The sequence below is a fragment of the Megalops cyprinoides genome, chromosome 2 (assembly GCF_013368585.1).
Source record: "Megalops cyprinoides isolate fMegCyp1 chromosome 2, fMegCyp1.pri, whole genome shotgun sequence".
Lineage (NCBI taxonomy): Eukaryota > Metazoa > Chordata > Actinopteri > Elopiformes > Megalopidae > Megalops > Megalops cyprinoides.
Genome location: NC_050584.1, coordinates 6161835 through 6179009, shown reverse-complemented (window position 1 = coordinate 6179009; position 17175 = coordinate 6161835).

Here is a 17175-nt window from a genome sequence, read left to right as displayed (position 1 = left end):
GAGCTGTGGAGTAAAGCTGAATGTCTTCTGTAATGAAATGGCACGTAGTGCCAAGTAAGCATCCATGTTCATTGAGGTCCACATGTCTGCTGTTAGGCTCACCGTTGACACTTTCTGGATATCCGCCACTGCTTTTTCTTTGGTGACCTTGTACTTATTGTGCAGAATGGTCTTCAAGGCCTTCCTACTAGGCATGGTGTAATTTGGATCAAGGAGTTTAACAAAAGCCTCGAAGCCATCATTTTCCACGACAGAGAGTGGCTGGGCATCCGTCACAATCGTGTCCAATAAGGCCTCATCCAACTGTTGTTTCCTAGATACTGTCAGAGAGAAGGAGGGCAGAGAATGGAAATGACAATTTAAAATAAGTTAAAATAAATAAATAAATAATGACATACTGAGCATGGCAAGGGGAGTTGTGTGCTCTTTGGACTATTGTGTAAAAAGTTTGTGTTATGAGTGTAGATGTGAATTCCATGGCTAAATGTTCCATTTGCAAGTGTAAATGTAAATTTGTGTTTTCAGTCAGTTCACGTTTGTGTGTTGTTGTTATTTGTTATCCTGAGTATGGGATTTTCTGTCTGGTGTATTTGTCCTGCCTAATGTGTTGCAGACTGTGTGTTTTCTCTGCCTCCCATCAGTGTCTGAATGTTCCTGGTGTGCTCAATAAATGGCAAGGAGCCAACTCCTGAGGACAGAGCTGACAACGAACCTTAAAATAAGGAAAACACAGCGACAGTATTGAAATACGACCCCGAGCAGGATTAAGCGGTTCAGAAATGAAAATTATAGGCTACAGTCTTAATGACAAGTGAAAAGTTCTACTGCAAAAGAATATTTTTGAATTACCTTATTGGGGGATAACACGTCAAAATGTTCCCACACTCGCGATCAGCGCTTTCCACTTGTCATCTCCATATTTTACGTATCAATTTATCTCGGCTCACTATGAAACACCGAAAATCTGCCGGTTCTCTATCCATTGTTTTTATAGCTAATGGGGTATGGGATAGCGCCAAAACTTCGAATCGTTCAGTGATGTACGAAGCTTCAGACGTCATCAGTCACGTGGAAATGGCAATTTGACACAAGCTTCAACACACTCCCATCACTAATGGGACATTCGACACAGAGGCACCGAAGCTCGTTTCACTTTCGCAAAGCATACTGGTTCGAAACAGTGTGCTGAAGCTTGTATCAAATTGCCATTTCCACGTGACTGATGACGTCCGAAGCTTTGTATGTCACTGAATGAACACTGAACAAACCCTACTCAATGTGCGCCATATCACCTGCTTCGCCCATGTCCTGAATCTGGTGGTTAAAAAGTCGCTTGCACAAACCCCAGAACTCGAAGATATCCGCACTCGGGCACGCAAAATTGTGGGTCATTGTAAATCAAGTACCACAGCAAAAGAAAAGCTGTCCGAGATGCAGGCCCAGATGGGCAGGCCTTATGAGACCATCCACCAGTACCTTCAGGTCTTATGGCCATTTCATCAGGCCACTGTAGAGCTGTCAGAGGAAAAAAGGGTGTCTGGCTCCAAGGTCATCCCACTAGTGAAAATGCTGAAACATCGTGCAGCCAGACAGTGTGTAGTAGTCACACACGAAATTGGTTCAAAATTGGCCAGGAACGTGAAAAATAATTTACATGAAAAATTCTCTGTAATTGAGAAACTGACAGCTCCATCACTGGCTACACTAGTGGACCAGAGATTCAAAGAAATTGGTATTTGTAATGCCAGCTGTGCTCAGGCAGCAGTGGAAAGACTCACAAGAGAATGTGCCAATGTGATACCAGGGCCATCACAGTATCCACCACCAGCAACACCTGGGACTTCAGCTCAGCTGCAGGATGGTAATCTCTGGGGCCTGCTAGATAGTCATGTAGATGCACAGCAACGTGTGTGCAATGCAACAGCAAGTGCCATTGCAGAGGTCCAGAGGTAAAGAATTTTACTGACTGCTTTGTTAGTCTGCTGCAGAATGAAAAACAATGTAATGTCATGAATTTCTCTTCTCTTTATCTAGATATTTAAAAGACCCGCTGCTGGCAAGGACAGAGGACCCTTTAAACTACTGGGAGAAACACAAACCTGTGTATCCCTACCTCTTCCAGGTGGCCACACAGTATCTGAGCACACCAGCATCCTCTGTGCCTTGTGAGCATATTTTCTCCAAGGCTGGTGAAATTATCAGCCAGAGAAGAAGCTGCCTCAAACCCAGCACTGTCGAACAAATTCTGTTTTTAAATAAAAACCTTTAAAAACTGGTTCCACAACCACCAGCAGCCCCACAATCACATTCCCCAAACCCTGTTACTCACTGTTCCTTTCTCTTTGAAGTGTCACACAATGTTAACAATATATTTGATTGTTATTCCTCACACAGACTAGCATACTTAGCGAGTCTGAGTAAAATATTGTTAAGACAGTAGCTACCTAGCCCACCCACATGTAGAATACTTCGATCATTAACATGAATTGACACTACTATTGATTACTAATGACTGTTTATCATACTATGACTTTATTCCGACATATACAAGAACTGCGTAATTACAAACTTGTGGGTCGCGATGGCTGTTTGAGGGGGTGAGATGTATCCTAAGCCTATGCAGGAAAACTTGCCTTTCCATTAATTGTAATGTTTAATATTTTTAAAAATATTTTTAATATTTAATTTGTTTCTTTAGCCTAGGTCAAATCACCTAGGTGGGCACATGCCCAACCTGAGTCGATAGGCTTAAAGCCTCGGTCATCACAAGTATCGATGGTAGCTACACTGTATGTTGTCATGGCAGCTATAATTCAAGGACAACACATTTAAACATGATTTTATTGTAGCAAATAGAGACAGGTAGCAACCTACATTTCTTGCAGGACTTTAATGAGTGATCAAAGATCAGACTGAAGACACATCGCGTTCTTAGGCTTTCACAGTACATAACGTTCTGAAACTGAAATCAACCAGGTGTTGTGTGCAGTCTTCCTCCGGAGTGTCGAGCTCATGGCTGCTGTAATTTCTGCAAACCACCAGATGTCACTGTGTCTGTCTTTGATGCTTCGTTCGAAGCTTCAGATCTTTTTCCCATCACTAAAAATAATAATATGACAACTGAAAAGGAAAAGTCAAACACCCCCATGAATATGCCGGTAGTATTTGCAGAAAAAAATATGAAACAAGGAAATGAGATGTTGAAAAATGGTTGGGATACAAATGGGTCCACGACGATGCCCTCAGAATGGTGGACGGATAAGAAAAAGAATAACGGCATATGGTACTGTTAGCCTGTTAACAGAATACAGAAAGCCTATGACAGTTTGATAAACCGTTTACAAAACCCAAGGTAAAGAGCTGTCAGAATTAAAGAAAAAGATATGTGACTTAGAAGGAAAATGTAAAGTCTCTGATCAGAGCGCCGCGCTTGCGTGAATCCCTGCAGGATTAAAAGGCATTATGACAAATTACAGTTTTGGCGGCAGTTAAATAAATTGCAACAAAGTGCAATTTACGTAAATAAGTAATTGACGTAATTGATGTAAATAAGCGCCAAAATGGTCAACACTCTCAAATCTAAAGTAGTTTCATGTGGGAATGACATTATGATCATGATTGTTACAATGGTAGGCGCGATTCTGGCCACCTGCAAGGGGATCAGAGTGTAGGCCTGTGTCGGCGCTGTGGGGGTCAGGGAGACTGGTTAGCATTACAGGATCTCTCAAATCTAACACTCTCAAATCTAAAGTAGTTCCATGTGGGAATGACATTATGATCATGATTGTTACAATGGTAGGCACGATTCTGGCCGCCTGCAAGGGGATCAGAGTGTAGGCCTATGTCGGCGCTGTGGGGGTCAGGGAGACTGGGCAGCTAAATGTCCCGCCCCTACACCAAAGGGTTTGGTGGATTGAAAATGCAACCACTCATGCTGTGTCATTACAGGATCTGAAGAATCATGCACAGCCTGACTCCACGAGCAGCACCTAAGCAGGGAAGACAAAGGAATGTGATCTTATCTTTGCCGGCATCTACCAGCTACAGTGTTACTGAGGGAAACCAGAGGTACTGTTGTTGCTGACATTAATACTACCCAGACATTCTGCCCCTAACACTGTTCTGACATAACCACAGTTTCTAAACGGAGAACTGTGCACAGGTCTCCTCTGGTCCTGGTGTTGATGAACTGCTCCGGCACCACATCTCTGAATGATGCAGACCTGGGAGGACTGAAGCTGACAGGTCCTCCCAAGGATGTAAGGGGCTTGTGACAGCTGGTGTCCTCACAGGTGTCTGACGCATGACGGTCGTCACAATCTGATGCAAGAGGTGGCAGCAGAATGAGGTGGTGGTCAAGTGCCAGGAAAGCAGAAGCAGATTCCAGCTGTCAAAGTTTAGTCCCATGAGAGTGGTGGAGCTGCAGTAAAGCCAAAGCAATGTCTTGAAAGCTCAGCTTTAGTAGTGGAACAGGAGTTGCACTACTACAAATGCTGAAAAGCAGCAACATAAAAGCATTCACCAGGTTTGAATCTTACTTATAGGGCAATTGGACAATTGGGGCCTATCACTAATTCCATAGCAGGTGCTGAGATTTTGCCAAATACAGCTTCAAATTTCAAGAAGTGTTCAAGAGCACATAAAACAACCATTTAGCTACTGACCTTACATGAACTGATAATTAGAAAAGACTTGGTATTGGGAAATACTGGTCTGTATTATTTAGTCTGGGAGTAAAGACCTGGATTTGCTACAGGTAATTCTTTTTCCCTGGGAATCTGAAAACTTGTTTTTAAATATTATATATTAATTATATTACATATATCGTATTTGTATCCAGACATTTTTTCACAGATGCACCCAGAGCAGAGTTAGATGTTACAACAACAAGAAATGTGGAGAATTTGTATCTGAACCAAGTTCATTTGGCACCTCCATGTAGACCATCTAAAAGAGTGAATGATATCACTGTATATATGGCTATCTACATGTATGGCTATCATACACATTATCTGCTTATGTGCATGGCAAATGAAACTTCATTTAGGTGGAGGTCTTTTTTGAATATTCATTAAGGGCTTGGTTACTACAAACCTGAGTCCAGCTACGCTTATCCATGTGGCAAAAGCATAAGAGATTCAAGAATTCACTGTACAATCCTCTGACCACTAGGTAGAAGTAGGCAAGACATTGCCTACTACTATGAAATTGTTTTGGGCCAGACTCAGATCTGTAAATGTTGCATGATGTTGGAAATAATCCATCATGTCCTCAATCACAAATGACACTGAACAGAGACAACACTCCATGTGGCACAGGCAAGTCAATATTTGTTAAGCGATGGCTAATAAAGTCCACCTCACAGCATTCTCAGCCTAGCTGTGCGGTCAGGCAAGGACAGAGTCACAATTTCTTTGTGAAGCCAACAACTCTGTCTCAGTCATTGCTGAATGAGGAGGATATTAATGCCCTCTGACCATTAAGCAATCCTGTTAGTGCCAGGTTCATAATGTTACCATTAGGGATTGGGTCAACATTGTGCAAGTTCTGGGTCGGCAAAAGTAGTAACATTTGGTTTGAAATGCAGTGACATGATTTTTAACACAGTTTGAGACCTGCTGTGCCCCTTGCTTGCAAATCATTCCGAAGAATTTCTATGGCATTGATAACATTCATGCAATTTCTAATTTCTGTCTAAGATATGCATCCAAGGCTTGGAAAAAGTTATAACCTTGGCAGATGTAAATGGTTAGCTTTGTGTGAGCCCACATTGTGTTTTCTCTGGGAGCAAGCCCTGCCTTATTTAATATCTGTCAGTTTAGACACTGTTTTCAAATCCATTAACACAGGTGCCCAAATTAATCTCACTGCCATTTGTTTCTGTATGTCTGGGGCCAGCCTTGTTTGTCAAAGAGGCCTCACCACACAGAATCACCAACAGACTGTGAACCAGAATAAATCTCACACTGCACTTATGATTACAAATGACATTGCAGTGGTACAATAGATAAGTCATGCAATGTGTGAGGTGACAGTGTGCAAAAGAGTCACAGTTATTTATTCTCCAGGAGGAAACAGTGGGAGCTGGACCTCAGTTGCCTTCGCCACTTACAAAAGCAAAGCCTCTCCTACATTCAGTTTGTGAATTAATTCACAAAAAAGTGAAGTACAAGTGTTTTGACATGACTTTCACCAGTGAAACTATTGCCTGACTAACCCCTGGTTCTGGTGTCCAGGTGAGCATGGAAGAGCTGTGTCTTCAGAATTTTCTTAAAGAAAGAGACTCATCAGAACGGATGAAGTGTGGAAGTTTATTCCAACATCGGGGGACAATGGTGGAAAAGGTTCTGGAAAGCCATTTTGTGCCATGATGTGTACTGGTCGGGAGGGAACATAGACTTGTAGTAGTGAGTTTGGATAGGTAGGTGCAGTTTGTATTACAGTGCAGATACTAGTCATGCTACAGCACGCTTGTGTACAAACTTCCATGTGTGTTCTCATGGTAGACCCAATGTGTCTGTAGTCCTGACAGACCTAAAGCTTCTGATGAGGCTCTACTGTTGTTGCCACATCACAGGGACTGACACTGCAACTGCAGTGCTGAGATTATTTCTGTACTTTTCTATCTGAGAATAAGAGCCTAAATGTAATTATTTACATCGGTCTGAAGCAACCGAGCACAATATTGACTCATCCAATGGAAATTTTCAGGGACCTGTTTGTCTCATTCAGTGCCTGGCAGTCTGTCTTCACCTCGTGTAGAAATGACATAGGGAAAGGGGGCAGTTTAATTTTTTGATAAGCAGTTGGAGATGATTCAAGGGAGATATGGTTGTCTGCTCACATTGTAGAGTTGACATTTGAGAGCTGCTCTATTTCTGGTTTGTGTGTACATGGCTCATGAACAATGCATGCTTTTACTAGGAAGAAAAAAGCTGAAGACCGAAACCTTTACAAAATGTAAATGTGAGAATGTAGGGTGCAGACAGGTACTTTCAGGGATGGGAATTTGATGTGTCATTTACTATAAAGCAAACAATGTTTTTTTGTTGTTGTTTTTTAATTTTTTGTTCCTCTCACTGCTGATGACCAACCAAGATTGTGTAGCACAAATCCATCCTCATCCTGCACAGTGAAAAACAGACATAAATGTAGAGATAATGTGGAAATAAAGACTGTACATTTGAAAATGGTGTAAAAACAGATTCTGAATGAATACTTTTTCAGACCCTGCAGAGTCAACAGACGGCAATAATATTATCTCATTCACACACATGGCTTGCACTAATGTGGCCTATTTTTGTCATAAAAATGGGGACAAAAGACATGCCTTGAAGATATAGTCTTATCAATGGACGAATATTACCTGCTACTCAACCAGAACATTACACAACTGTTGACTTACATTTATGTCACCTTAATATCCAGCTCAAACCAGCTCAATCATACAAGTTTATTGTGAAGGAAGAAGCACATTTCAAAGAGTGTCAGCTGACTTGCTAATGTCACATTTAGCACTGCAGCTAGCTAGTTAACTTGCTATATTTCTGGCTATGTTTCCATTTGCCAGCTACTTTGTATACTGTATTGGCCCAAATTTCCAGCAATACTTTTCTCCAAATGTTTTAACAATGCAGCTCATCCTGTAATTGCTGAAAAGATCAAAATTGTAAAAAGTGTGGTCCCTTTGGCCAGTGGATAAAGTGTGCTTTCAGCAGTTTGGTGTATAGGTAGCATGGCAAAAGAAATGAGATAAGCCTAACTTTTGTGTCTACCTTGAAAAAAGTGGATCAAAATCTGGGCAAGTACCCAAGGAATGTGCTAGGGAGTTAATAGTTAATTAAGCAGAAGTATCAAACAACTGTCATGCTGCTAAATATGGTGTCATTGAAAATGTGTGATGATGGCTGGGGCAAAAAGAGCTCCTGCAGTCAATCTGAGGAAATAAACAAGAGGGTTATTGGATTTGTGACCCAGACACAGAACATGGGAGTGTTAATTATCAAGACTAATTCTCCTGAAGGATTTTGAAATTTTCAGTTCTATCCCTAGTAAGCCCACAGAGGGATTGGGACAGTGACAGGGGCTTGGGAAGGGCCTGAAGTCCCAAGATAGTCCTGCTTGTAGGCCCTCTGAGGCCTGAAGAATACAGTGGAAAAGAAAAAAAAGCATTGTGTTGCCTTGGCATGCAGGCCCTGCAATCAATATGTGGCTGAGGAATGTGCCAACATATTAAGGCTTTATAATCAAATACTGCAAGCTAGCACATTGTTTCTGAAACTTTCAAGTGGTAAGACAGCCATCAATGCAGCCTCATTCTGTCTCTGGTTTAGCAAGGTTATCTATGGTGGAATCTTGGTAAAATTTGAGGCTTTACCTGCTGTGGAAAACAACCCCTAAGCTTAACTCTGGGAAGCAATAATGTATCCTTGAACACAAACAAAGTGAACATAACACATGGCTGGACAGATTGCGTGCCTTTCAACAGTTTGACAGCTCTGCATCAAACTCCAGCGGCCATCAGTGAATATTATCTGGGTTTTGCTCATCCATTCATTTTCAAAAAGGTGGAGTTGTAATTAACGTGCTATTACTGCATAAATATCTTGTCAATTTATAAAGCACTCAATATGCAGCTCTTACTGTAAAGCAACACAGGCCATTGATTCTTCAAAGAATTGCAAGCATAATGAGTCTTCAAATTATTTTGTCCAAGTTGATTCTCATGCAAACATTTTTATAATAAATATATGTTGAAAAGAATACCATGTAATAAAATACAGTGCATTTTTTGACCAATTTGTTCTATGTTTTGTGTTAAACAAGAAAACACAAAAAAAGGTTTAGAAAGTTCTCCTTGTTGCTTCAAGTCTGGGATTGCTGGTCAGAGAGTTGGAACACGCTGACAACAGAACTCACTCAAGGTCATGTGCATTATGGAACACTACTGTTGATTTTTTTATTATTTTTTTTTTTTTGACAGCTCTTTGGATTTTATTTGACTCAGTATAAACATGTTTTTGGGAGCAGCTGCAGCACAGAAACTGACCTGAACAATTTATCTATGTATCATAACCCTGCAGTGAGTGAAGCCTTAAAAGGCAGCCTCTTAAGTTTTGGTGGTTGAGGACCCTGGCTGATTCAAACGAGTGGAAGGTCATCGCTTGAAATCGAGCTGCACCGAGTCACTGACACTCTGAAACTGAAACACTGACCAAATTAAACCCCAGGTAATAAATAAAGAAATTTACAAGTGATATGCTGACCTGTACAATTTCTAACACCATATTTAGAAACTACCGGAGAGCGTATGTTACTTTTAAGCTGCTCCTTATAAAACTTACGTGACACAAAGCATCTTATTGACATGAATCTTTTGTCGCTCCAAAGAAACAATGATTAATGAATACAGCCTCCCCCCTCTTCTATAGCAGGAATTGATGGAGGGCAGAATGAATTCCAGCACAAGGCTGTCTAATTGTAAAAAGAAAGACAAATGGCCTTAGCAAAGGAGCTGGAATAGAGGAATAAATCAACAGCTCAGCTGATTGTAATGTACACTTTTATTGAATTCATTTTGTTTTTCAAAACACGCATACAAGCTCTGCATTAATCAAGTCACACATATGAATCATCTTTCATTTTCCATAAATAACATTTTGCGATACACCAAAAAAGTGGCTTTTCAGAGACACTAAACAATTTCATACACTTTCAATGGCAGAACCAACCTAGCTGCCCTCTAATGGAAGCAGTAGTCCAGTCTTCATTCATAAATTAATCCAGTATTCATTCATACTGTTTGTATAAATGTAACTTTGTAAATTTTTAACTTTGGGGTCCATGTAACTTTTTGACATTGGGAAGCAAGCTGGAAATGTTCCATTCTCCAACACTGTTGCCCTGTTTTCCAGCTCAATTGCTTTGTCTCACTCCTAATTCCCTTGCACATGGGTCAGTGAAGTGTCCTGAGTGGAACAGCCATTGGCAATGGTTTGTTGTAAGAAAAATGAGGAACATATGGATGATGGCAAGCTATTTCATACCTGAAGGATCAATTTCTTTGTGTACTCTTGTAGGTCATTCAATTTTGTTCTGATGTTTTCCACAAATGTATTTGCTTAAGGACGCTTACAAATAGATGAGGATCTGTCCTGGTCTCCTATCAAGTATGAAAATTAAATACTTTCTTCTCGCGGGTGCATTGTCATACTTCCTGCTGATTGATGCAAACATCCAGGCGCAGGATTAGCGAACAGGAGCAGTAACTCTATCCAAGACACTGATGAATGTAACTGCTAAGTAATTGTGACAGGGGGGGCAATCCTCTTGGACCTTGTGATTCCATTCAGACTCCTGGTTGGAAAGCCTCTCTCTTGGCATCCATCACGGAGCCCAAACCACACTGCACACACAGAGTCCCATGCACCTCCTCCGCTGTCAAACAAAACAGCATGTGCCCTTCCCGAATAACACCGGTTCCGCCAAAGAAAGCCTTCAGGCTTGTATTTGCGCATGCGAATGTCAAAAGTACATTACGTAAGTGGCGAAAAGAGGGTTTGGTTCACCCTTGGGTTCCAACGGGCAGTGGAACTCAGAAGATGGTGCCTCCTGGGTGGTCACAGTAGTAGGATGTGGTTTTGCTGATGCATCCATTATGGGACCAAGTGCACATATGCTGAAGTATTTATTCATAAATTCTGCCATGGTGTCCCCATGGAGGCAGGATTTTTTGAGCTTCCAAGTGGAACAACTGGCATAATACACACCTAGTTACATGCAGACAGAATTCTAAGACAGACAGAGTTCTACCACGTTTCTAAAGTTTGTCTACAAACTTTTCACAGTATGTAACTAGTTTTTTTCTTTTGATGTATTCATTGCTGCTGTTCTATCTGGAGGTTTAAGCTACCAATCGATTCTCATTTTTCGAAACAATGAATTTTTTGTTCTTCATAGGTGATATCATGACCATCCTTGCCCACATCAAGGTGGTTACCTTACAGAGATCCTTAGGGAGTAGTTTGTAGATAGATATAAAACAATTTGTTGCTCTGGGGTAAGAGTTGCTTAAATATCTTTAAAAAAATGTATTTTCTCTTATTCCAACCCCTCCACCTCCCATCTCTTTTATGAGAAATTTTCTGCTTGAGATCAGGGTGGGCAGAGATAGAGCTTTGGTGAAGAGACGCTCTTTTTTGTAGGATTTGGGTTTATCTTAGGTGGTAATCTGAGCATAAACAGGAGGGTGAGCTGCAACTGTAACTGAACATCAGCTTCTGCAGCCAGTCATCCTCAGCTGCCTCTCTGTGCACCTGCTCGATCAGTCCTGAAAGTCTGGGAACATGATGCACTGAAAATGGCAATTAAAATTCAAGTATCTGTTCATGGCAGGGGGCTGCAGGATCATTAAGACCAATTAAAAAGCTTTCGGAGACTGGCAGGATGTCTCCTATTATATTTAGAGCTGTGTTTGCAGCACAAAGTGTGGAGTCTAGGGGCTAATTGCTTAAGGACACTTTCACTGGGGTGAAGCGAGCTAGCATTACTCCCCATTTTATCAGTAAAATGAGAATTGACATTCTGGCTTGTTACCACCTATCCCTGAACAATGCTTAGAGGGAGATAATGCTGGGGATACCCATGGCTATTTGCAGCTTTTCTCTCCATGATTTCAGAGAGGAAATATGAAATGAGCAGTTGGAAAGACTAACGAAACCCCAACAGCAGAGAAATCAAAGACAATTAAAAAAACACACTTAAAGAGGCGTTTTTTTCTCCTCTAAGTAAAATTGTGACAGTTAAAACTTCATACCATGCCAGATGTTTCCCAGCACCTATATCTTCTGGGCTGCTGCTTATGACATACTGTGAAGTGATTAATGGTTTAAAGGATGGTCTGGGAGATGAAAGGAGCATATCTGTCACATGCTCAGACACATGCCCCCCTCGGCCAGGCTGGGCCAATACTAATGTGAGGCAGCAGGGTATCTCGAGACTTGTAAGGGTTTTCACACAGGCCTCACACAGACCCTGACACAGTCTCTGGCCCTCACTCCTACTGGGTCTCCCACCCGCTACTCCCCTTTAATAAAAAAATGGGTGAAACCTCAGAATTAAAAAAATACAGGAAACGTGGTCTTTCATTTATTAAACCCCCGTCACTCACGGACAGCGTAAGCTGTGGAAGAACACAGCAACGGCACTCAATCAGGGGTGCATGGGAATGCGTGCAGGAGATGCAGAGCGAGAGCTTAAACATGGCCTGTGGAATATATAATACTTTTATGTGTGCTTATCCACACATAATGAAATATCTTGGCTCCTGAGCTGTGAAAGCTGATTTCCGAGCTCTTTTAAATAATCAGGTTGTCGTCCCAAAAATAGCCCACAGCAGTGGCAGCATGCATTTCACCATCCTCAGGGGCACGCACTCCGAGTAAGTCACCCTGAACGGAGAAAACTTCCCTTTAGCGCATTATGAGGAATGAAAACACCTAGCTGCCAGTCTAAGCTGTGAACCGTTATTAGGGTGTGCTGAAATACTGGGTGACATTTCTTCCCTTTAGGACATGTGCTCAACTCGGGGGGGTCCATGTCCTGTCCATGTCCTGTCCATGCCATGCCAGTTGGGGAGTTGGGATATATGTTTTTTTTTTCTATGTATTTGTGGTGTGGCATTTTGTCCGAGTCTCATGGTGTGCAAAGGACAGCTTTTTAAAGGTGGGGCCTGTTGAGAAAAATGCCAAACGCTGTTCTTCCATGCTGTACTTCTGTTGTGTACGCTTTTGTAGCTATGCAATTTTAAACAATTTTTAAATAAACGTATGCAGAAAATCTGATACTTGAAAACTGATCACAAACATCCACTAAGGGCTGACTGAAAATTGACTGAGGAATCATAAATGAGGACCAACACCTGAAGAGGTGCTAAAATGTACTGCACATGTTTGAGTGAAGGTGTCTATCAGCGATCACAAAAAAATCTGTATTTATGCTCTGTATACCTACAGAACGTCTTAAGGACAAAGGCATGCGGGTGTGTGTCTGTGAGGATCTCAGGTGTTGCTCCAAATTTCAAAAGGGATGATGAAGGGTTCACTCTGGCTTAGTATTCCAGGAGAAGAGGAAAGAGGATGCCTTAGGGCCTGAGGATCCCATCACCTCAGACTAGAAACTACTCTAGCACAAAATAGACAGAGAGTATAAGAAAATACTTAATCCTGCTCCAGCAAGCATTAGACTAAAGTACTTAAGAATGTCTTTAGAAACAAGACTGTAGTGGCTGTATGCTACTCCAAATACGTGTGTAGTTCTGTCTATGTCAAAGGAAGCAGAATGCAAACTGAACTGGCTCCATGTTCATGTTTTTTAGAGGAATTTCAGAGGAAAGAACAATGTCAACAACTTACAAGTTCTTATTTCATCTCATCTAGGAAAGCATCTAAATTAGAACAGTGTTCTCCAAGATTTAGCACTACCAGGACAGAAAGTCAAAAGCTTTACTTTTTAATACTGTTTGTTCAGAGGCAGGGAAAAGCATGTTATCTAACAATGTTAAACAGATGTACATTCCTGCCGCATCATGCTCCACTTTGTGGTTTGAACCATAAAAGATATACATCTCAGATCATTTGCCTTCACTGTCTGCAGCAGGGTGTGGGTTGGTTTCCATGGCGAGTATGTTGACTGACCGCAACAACAGCCTACAATTTTGCCCTGTTTTGAAAGGCACAGGCAAGGAAAGAAGTCCTGCGACAGTAAACCAGCCCTCTCAAGACAGCCTAGCTTTGTGTTTTAATTGAACCCATTTTTACACAATATCATTTGTAGCAACATGTTAACCATTGCCACAATCATTGCCACATTCCATCATAATTGGAAATGATTCCCCTTTAATGTGCAATCTCAGCTCACAAATGAGGCAGAGTTATATCTCATTATATTTAGTATACATATCTGTGTGTGTGGCTTTGCACCTCTTCATCAATGATATGTTAGATAAAAAGGATTAAAGCAGCGTTTGTCAATTTTAGTCTTGAAACTCCTGTGTACGTTGGTTTTTGCTACAACTCAGCTCAATCAATTAGATTTGATTGAGCTTTAAATTGAATATTGATCTTTATTCGAAATCTGGTATGTTCCCTGTGAAAGAAATGCACTGCTGGAAGTGTCTTTGAAAAAAGCAGTCCCCATTTTATAACAATTCTGAGGTTTATAAAAAGGGCACCATTAATTGACAGCAAGGCAAAGAGCCACACCAGAGTGAAAAGTGTGAAAAGGCATCAATCTTTTTTCATCAGGATCTTTGAGGTTGTTATGTTACCAATAGTCTAGTTTGTTTTCATTCAGTGAACTAACAGTTGAGTGTAGAAAGTTTATTTATTTTATCCTTTGAGCATGTGCCTTCCCTCATTCATAGCTCAACAACTGTCTAAAGATGTTAATTAGCACTATCCGTGTCCTGCTGTTTCCGAACCATCACGTGATGGGTATCACAGTTCTGAGTTGATATGGTACCTCATTTGTAAGTGCATTTAAATGTGTGAATACATGCACCATATCAATATCATGAACATAAACCCATATTTATCAAAGCTTTTTTCAAAGAAAAAAAGAGCATCAATTAACAGCAATTTTTTTTCTTACTTTTGCCATCCCTTAAATTTAGGACAATTGTCAATAAAACCTAATTAGTTGGTTAATTATTCTATGCCTTTTTTCATTGAAATCATTAGACTATCCAATCCAATCATCTAGATTAGACTAGCCAATCATTAACTATCCAATCTAAATGCCCTTCAAAATAATCGCTTAAGATATTACTAAATTACTAAATTAAAAGGCCCAAATACACAAAACTGAGAAATACCTTCATTTTTCTTTGTTCCTTTCACATACACATTTCTTCCTACATACAACTTCAGCATTTAAATGTGTGATGTCAAATCCTGATCTGCACTCACTTAAAATCTCAATGAAACCCAACTACCCCCAGCTGTAAGGAAAGTCAGTATACATAAGGACGCCCAGAAACAGTACTGGGAAACACCGGAATAAAGGCTGTAAGTGAAGGAAATCTGATGTCTACAGCACCAACTACAAATCTGGTAGTATTACCATGCTTCTTCTTAGGAGGTGTCAACAGAAACATTGGAGCAATTAACTGCTCTCAGTAGAATGATTTGTACCTTTGGTGCTTTAATCTAAAATGGATTTATAGGCATAACAGAATCAATTTCAACTGGATTCCTATTTAAAACACTTAAACGAGCTGTTTTCACCCAGGTTTCTGCTTTCATCTCCCAGATTGGAATGTTGGATACCAACCAGTCTGGCTTTGTACCTCACAGGCAAATCCTTCAATCCTTCAATCCTTCCAAGGTATCTTGGAGGGGTGGGGAGTCTAAGTCCCATTGGCTAACCAATGGGGTACCCCAAGGATTGATGCTTGGCCCCCTCCTCATCTCACTACACACAACCACACCGGGCCCGATCATTCAGGCGCATGACTTCTCCTACCACTGCTATGCCGATGACACCCAGCTCTACCTCTCGTTCCAACCTGATGACCCTGTGGTCTCAGCACGAATCTCTGCCTGCCCCTCAGACATCTCAGCCTGGATGAAGGAGCACCACCTTCAACTCAACATATCTAAGACAGAGCTCTTAATTATACCAGACAGCCTGTCAGTCCAGCATAACATCACCATACAGCTCGGCTCAATGACACTAACTCCATCCAGGTCTTCAAGGAACCTGGGGGTAGTGATTGATGACCAGCTAAAATTTACTGACCACATCGTGACAACTGCAAGATCATGCAGATTTGCACTGTATAACATCAGGAAAATCAGGCTCTACTTATACGAGTATGCTGCGCAGCTCCTCGTCCAGGCTCAAGACTGGACTTCTGCAATGCTCTCTTGGCTGACCTACCTGCATGCACTATTAACCCTCTGCAGTTGATACAGAATGCAGCCTCACGTTTTCAACCAGCCAAAAACGGCTCACGTTACACCTCTCTTGGTCTCACTCTACTGGCTCCCTGTAGCTGCCTGCATCATGTTCAAGGCCTTCATGCTTGTGTACAGGACTACCAACAAAACTGCACCTACCTACCTGAACCCACTATTACAATCCTATGTTCCCTCTTAACCACTACGCTCTGGCAGCGAACGGCGTCTGGTGGTCCTGTCGCATCGCGGCGCAAAATCACTATCCAGAACTTTCTCTGCCATTGTCCCCCAATGTCTTCAAGGAACATCTGAAGACATAGCTCTTCCGCTCTCCCCTGAGCACCTGAGAGTTTCTCATGTCTCAAAACTTTTTCCTACTAAACTATTTTAAAAAATTGTAATCTAATGGTTTAACACACTCATTATCTCTGCTAGCTAGCTTGTACCTTGTCTGGCAAACCATTGAAAGCTGGTCATGCAGCACTTGTAATACTGTTGACTCTTAGTGTTTTCTTTTTTTTTTACTTGTGCTGTACTCTACCTGACTTGTATGTCGCTTTGGATAAAAGCGTCTGCCAAACGAATAAATGTAAATGTAAGTATTTTAAACAAAGGATATATTGCTTTTCTTTGCACACAACACATGCATTTCTCTGTAGACAATCATCACAGCAAAAGCTTGTCTACAGGTTCCAACAACCATTACAAGAAACCACTTGGAACAGCTGTACAAAACAAAACCCTGTGCACTGTGTTTGAGTGAAGAAATTGCTGAGTTTTTTTGTGTAAATACACATTTTAAAATAAAAAGTAATTCCAAGGATAGTTTTAAGGTTATGGTGGTTGGCAAAATGTGGCAGAATGATTTGAGGAATTGGTACACGAAACTAAACAACATCCACTCAGCAATCTGTCAGCGTTACGAGGAATCCAGTGGCAATTCAAGCGCTTTGCAGTGCTTCCTCATTTTCCATACAATAAAATTCATTTGTGCTTTAGAAGAAGCTAAATGAGCTATGAATTACTTTTCACATGTTGAAAGAAGAAATGTGTCTGTGTCATGAAAGAGTCTTACAAGGGATGTAACAATACAATATTTCATTTTGTACAGTAATTCGTCTGTAAAATTAGCTTCCAAGGAAATAGAGCATATTCATGCATCTGTCTCTTTTAACAGAATTGAAAAGTTCATTGGTTCAACTGTCAGTATTGGAAA